Here is a 6371-nt window from a genome sequence, read left to right as displayed (position 1 = left end):
CCCCCCCACAACCTCTCTAACCGATGCACTTTTGTGCATTATTGCTTATACATAATATTATAATTCACAGGAGCAATTTTCTAAAAAAAAATTTTAAGAGGCGTTTTAATAGGCGCAAATAGCGTTTGGGATTTGGGGGGGGGGAGGCTAAAGCATTACTTTGAAAATATTGAATAAGCTTAAAACAAAATGTAGGAAATGTTTTGGGGGTATGGGCATTTTTGGGAGGGCTTAGCCCTAAAGCCCCCCTCTATTTGCGCCTATGCATTCTACCCACTACTATTAATCACAAATAAGATTATTTATAATTATAAATTAATATATATAATATAATTCATGATTGCATAAAAATAAAAACAATAATTTTGTAAGTATAATAACAATCTTTTTATTACTTAATCAGCAGTGTAAATCATGATTTATTGGAAACCGTTTTCGCGATAAATTCGCAACGTAGGTACATACGTATAAATATTGAAAAATGTGGTAAACAGGTTTGTGAATTTAATGCGTTTGCACTATGTTTTTCATATTATTATGTTTATACATTTAACGGGTCAGGACATTGTTTCTTAAAACTGCTATACAATTGCTATATAATTGCCATAACTATAACTATAAAGAATTTATTGAAATTTAAAATAAGCAATATTATTATTAAATTAAGTATAAAATTATAAATAGAAGCAACCAGTGATTGCCTCCACACCACCAATATTCACTTGAAATCTAATATTATAACTATTATGTACTTATTGGGAGAGAACGCTGTTTATGACCTTATTGTTTTCGTAATTCCTAGTACCTACGAACTAATCGTACAATTTTTAATTTTATCACTACCTATTCACTACATTTATTAACATGTTTTATAGCCGAGCTGCCCGCATACGATATTGCCATGTACCATTGTAACTAATACTGAAGTACTGCGACTATATTGTAGCTTGTTGTTCGATTATAATATTCAATATTGTTTAAACTTTTATTGTCCATTACAATTTAGCTAATTGTAATGCAGTAGTTTAACTAATGTAGATTCTTTGACACTACGTAAGAAGGCATTGCATATTGTAAATATATACAATATATCCAATATATCTAAGTTATAGACACGTCTATTGAAGAAATAGTCCAATTTAAAAAAATTGCTATTTCATTTTCGAAAGAAGATTTAACAATAAACGGTATATTCACAAAATTATCCAATTCCCCTATGGCATTAACTTTTCCTAATGTCTTAACTTTTATATGAATGTGTGCCATGTTCCAACGCAGGTATCTCTGTCCAGTGTCCTCAGAAGCATTAAAAATTACCTACGATCAACACTTTCACAGTGCTGCCCCCTTTTCGGCCAAAACTTACCGTTCCCTTTTCGGCTAGTACCTGCAGTTTTCTTTAAAATTTACAATTATAACAACTGAACTTAACAATTTTTATATTTAATTAAATATGATTGTATAAAAAATGTGATTTTTTTTTAATCATTATTATCTACCTACAACTGTAAAAAAACTGAAGAATAAATAAAAAATTAAATTAAAACAATTGGCAATAAACTGTTATAACATATTATTATTACAATTGATTATATTATATTAGTATTTATAAGCAATGTTATTACTTACATTATAATTGAATAAAAATTAATATAGTCATATAATACATTTATACATATAGGTAATAAGAAGGTATATAATAATAATTATGATAGTAAAATATGAATTCACGAATATGTCAAAATATTAAGATTTCCGATTACATTAGTTGAACAAAAATTAATATAGTTTTATAACACCTATGTAATAATAATTATGATAGTAAAATATAACCAATTATAAACGAAATTAAACTTACATTAAAGACTAAAGGTAATAAAAATAGTAACATTTTTCAAACAAAAATGAATTGTTAATTTATTTGACTAAGCTAATAATAATATGTTAAACCATTTTATTGCCAATTGTTTTATTTTATTATTTTTTCACTCAGTTGTTGGTAAGAATATTTATCGAAAAATCACATTTTTGGATACAATCATATTTAATTAAATATAAACATTTTTAAGTTCAGTTGTTATATTTGTAAAAAGAAAAGTACCTACGTTTTGGCCAAAAAATGACACTGGCTGAAAATGGTGACGCCACGCCCCTTTAACAAAACAAAACTTCTTCCTTGACGCTATTGCCTATTATGCATTGGAAATGATATTCTTAGAAATATAGACAAGTTTGATACAATTCACAAATTTTTATCATTAAAAATCGGCAGAGAAAAAAGTTAAATAAGGCTAAATAATAATAATAATAATTATAGGACATGAAGTAGTTTTTGAGTCTCAAATTGCAAATAATTTTAGTTAGAAATTCATGAAAAATTTTCTTTTAAAATTTAGTATTGAAAATGTAATACAAGATAACTCATTAGTTTGTCTACCTTTTTTTTTAAAAAAACGTTTACAAGCAAGTCAATTTAACTTTTTATAAGCGTTTGAAATTCATATTTTTTACAACATCTGATATTCACTCGATTTCTCTCGTAACGATTTTTTTTTATTTGTTTGTAATTAAAAAAGCGAATGACTGTAGATAGTTGAATATTTACTTGAATGATAAAATTGTTGAAAATAATTTGACTCTTTTTGAGGTGTTTACGGTCATTGTCAGTTTTCAATTTTTTAGTTTTTATTTCTATAAATATCAATAAAGTTTTATCTATTGGGCCAAAAAGTGTAAAAAATTAATACAAGGTTCTTGATATATTGTTACAATAGCAGTTGAAAAATATTTTAAATACATAGGCACGATTTTTTTTATAAGGATTTAAAGATCAAACCACAACCCCCCTCCCCTGTATTCCTATATATATTTAAATTATTTTATTATTAAAACAATGATAAATTATATTCCAGTTTGAAATATACTTTTTTTGGTTAAAATTTAAAAAAAATCAACTTTATAATGTAGATGGGCCTCAGTGCACAATTTAGGAAGGGGCCCGTTGGCATTTGCCGACTAAATGACCGTTAAATCCACCACTGTTCCGACAATTGACATAGTAAATTCGTCAACTAAACAATTAATATTTATCCTACTACCTAAATATTTTATTTCTATTATATTGCAAACGACATTATCGACTTTTTTTTATTTGGCCTCCCTTGCCACCTGGAGCAACTGCTCCTTTTGCCCTTCCTCCCTTGATGCGCCCCTGTGTAAAAGCACCATATTCGTTGTACAGAGATATATTTACGCATGATTAACAATGAAAGTCGTGGTTCTCTAACATATTTACAGAACATTTAGTTAAACGGAAGATTGTTATATCATGGAAGTTTCACTGTATAGTGTATATATTTTAAATACCCACTGACTACTACTCTAATAAGTATGGGGTCATAGGAAAAATATATTTTTATAAAATCGATTATAAAAAAGAGCCAGGTTTAATGGGTATGGCCGTATGGGTCGACTATTGTTAAAGAATACTGGGCCGTATACCTCCCACTCCTCTGACAATCTACAGCCTGCACTGACAATGTAGTTCACTACTATTATATTATTATATACCTATAACCTACTGCTATTATAGACATTGTATCAACATAATACACATAATAATTAATATTATAATTGTTGATGTGTTAGTCTTGGTCGTAAATTGGGTATACAAGATCGATTTATGAATTTTGTGTATTATTCACCCGGCTTGTAAATTCAGATAATATATAAAATTATAAAATGAGTACGAGAAAAATAGCAAATACAATAGGACGTCATATACTACAAATGACAAGTGTGCAGCTATATAATATATTATATTATGCCCAGCTAGTCGTAATTCGTATTATTGTTATCGCCCACATTTGTATATATTTCTGGACGTTTTGCTCTAATTTTTAAATTTGCATATGTACAGCATCCTGTCATTATATGTTTATAATTTATTAGAAGGGTAACACAGTGTGTGCATATTCAGAGGCTCGAAATTTCAAGATTCGTGGGGGGGGGGGTATTTATTCATTAAGTGACTGTGAGAAATTTGCGTGTGATTAATATGCGAAGTATCTTGTTAGTATGACTTCAAACTTTCTTGATGGTTCCGTTGAAAATTATCATATATCTAGTTTAATTGTGTGTATCGTATAAACGATAAGGACTCCAATACATTCCTGCTACGCGTTTTACTACAAAGTAACCATGTGGCGGCTCGTGGGTAAAACATTTGGTGGAGCACGCGGTGACACTTGTTATAATATGTTTAAAGTAAATGGTATGCAATTATTGTAAAAGGCTTGTAAAATAAAAATATTAGTCAAATCCAAACACAAAATGTTTGAATGACAAAAAATAAAGATATAAAATACCGGTGGATTTAAGATAATAATGCCGATCAGCAACCCTATATAGGTGTGCAGCAGCTGCAGTTCCTGTACACTCAGGTCCTCTTTATTCGTCCCCCCCTCAACCCCGCTCAACGATCAAACGTATTTTACACGGACAGACGGTGTTCTGAGTTCTAACTGACCGGCACACTATATAGTTGATGTGTATTTGTTACATAACTTGACTAAGTTTTAGGAGTATAATAATAGCGAATATCAAAATATTTTTTTAAAATTGAATTTTTTATTGTAGAATAAATACAGTTTAACAGATGTTGTATTAAAATTAAAATACATTTTTATATTATTCTATGTAGCGTTCCATACCTATGTAAGAGCCGCCACTGCAAAGGAGCTATGTGTTTGCATGGATAATATTATAATACAATCGATGTCTAGCTATAAGAATGTATAGCTTTTTTTTTTATTTAGTATTTAAGAGTACGTGGTTTATTACATGTAGGTATGCGTTAATTTTAAACTAAACTTACATTGAAACACGTGGGTATAGGTATACATTATATTATTTATTTTTCTTGAAAGAGGAAAATTATTCTAAGGGAAAATATTTGACACTGACCATTAAATTGCATTCCTATACATTTTTAAATGTTAATTTAATTATTATTAGGAACATTTTATTTTTTTTAAAAATCCAGAAAGTTTTGAGGTGGATGTATAATATTAGTTACGTTAATAGGCTAGGTATATAATAGTATAATGGATATATTAAAGTATTTGAACAAAATTATAAATAATTAAATACGAAAAAGTTTCTGAGCAGAGACGGTGTGTCAGCCTTGATTTCTAATATTATATTGATTTATATTAATATGAGTAATTTATTTTTATATTTTATTCAGAATTAATTTTTGCCAAAATATTGTATACCTATATAATAGTATTTTATCATATTATAATATTATTGTTATTAACTTGCCATTAGACAATACCGACCAACATTTGAATAGAGTTCGTGGTAGGTATAGATTGTTTAAATAATTAAAACATTTCATTATGTATGTATAGTTAATGAACTGTGTACTATGTACATAATGGAAAAACGTTTCAAATCCCTATGGTTAATATTTTTTTAATTATAAATACTATAATCATTATTTTTTGTGTATAAATATCAAATTTCACAGTAAAATTAAAACTTAAAAAGTAAAAAAATGGTGGACAAGTGGGTACCACTTTGCTGTACCTACAGTAGTTGTCGAGTATATTGTCATTGTAAATTGTAATGGATGTGTTAATAATTTTAATTCAATGATAAACCATTGAATACGAAAAAGGATCCTTTGCGGAGACTGTATATCAGCCCAGCATACTTGAATAAATAATCAAAATACTTAATAATTAATTACTAAATCAAATTTATCAAAAAAAAAAATTAGTAAAACCGAAAATTGTTCACACCTATAAATAGCATGCTTTTCGGTAAATTTTTTTTTTGTTACTGGTAAATAAAAACTTATGAGGTATCTCCTATAAATTTTAAAAATGTTAACAATGAAAAGCAACACTTTTACGAATTTCTAACTGAAAAATAATTCGCTTTTGAAAACTATTGGGAATTTTGACCTCTCCAATGCACCAACAATATTCACTTTCCCATCGAACAAGATACTGAAGTTGAAAATCAAAGCATTATTTTGACTACTTATCGTAAAAAATAAATAACAACACATCATTGTAAAATCAATACATTCATCGTTCCACTCAGAATCTAAAATTCTAAATTGTCTAATGTTTATAAATAACACAAAAAGAACAAAATTATTATTATATCTAGAAAGTTGTATATATACATATTAAAAAAAAAAACAATTCAAGTTAATGCCCTTTAAGGTTATTCATTTTTTAATTATAAAAAAAAAAATATTACATCATCGTAAAAACCATTGCATTCTACCATTTACATATCTTAATATATTAATACATATACAGATATAATAAATATTTATCCATTTGAAAAAAGAT

The sequence above is a fragment of the Acyrthosiphon pisum genome, chromosome X (assembly GCF_005508785.2).
Source record: "Acyrthosiphon pisum isolate AL4f chromosome X, pea_aphid_22Mar2018_4r6ur, whole genome shotgun sequence".
NCBI classification, from domain to species: domain Eukaryota; kingdom Metazoa; phylum Arthropoda; class Insecta; order Hemiptera; family Aphididae; genus Acyrthosiphon; species Acyrthosiphon pisum.
Note: the sequence above shows the minus strand (reverse complement) of the source record.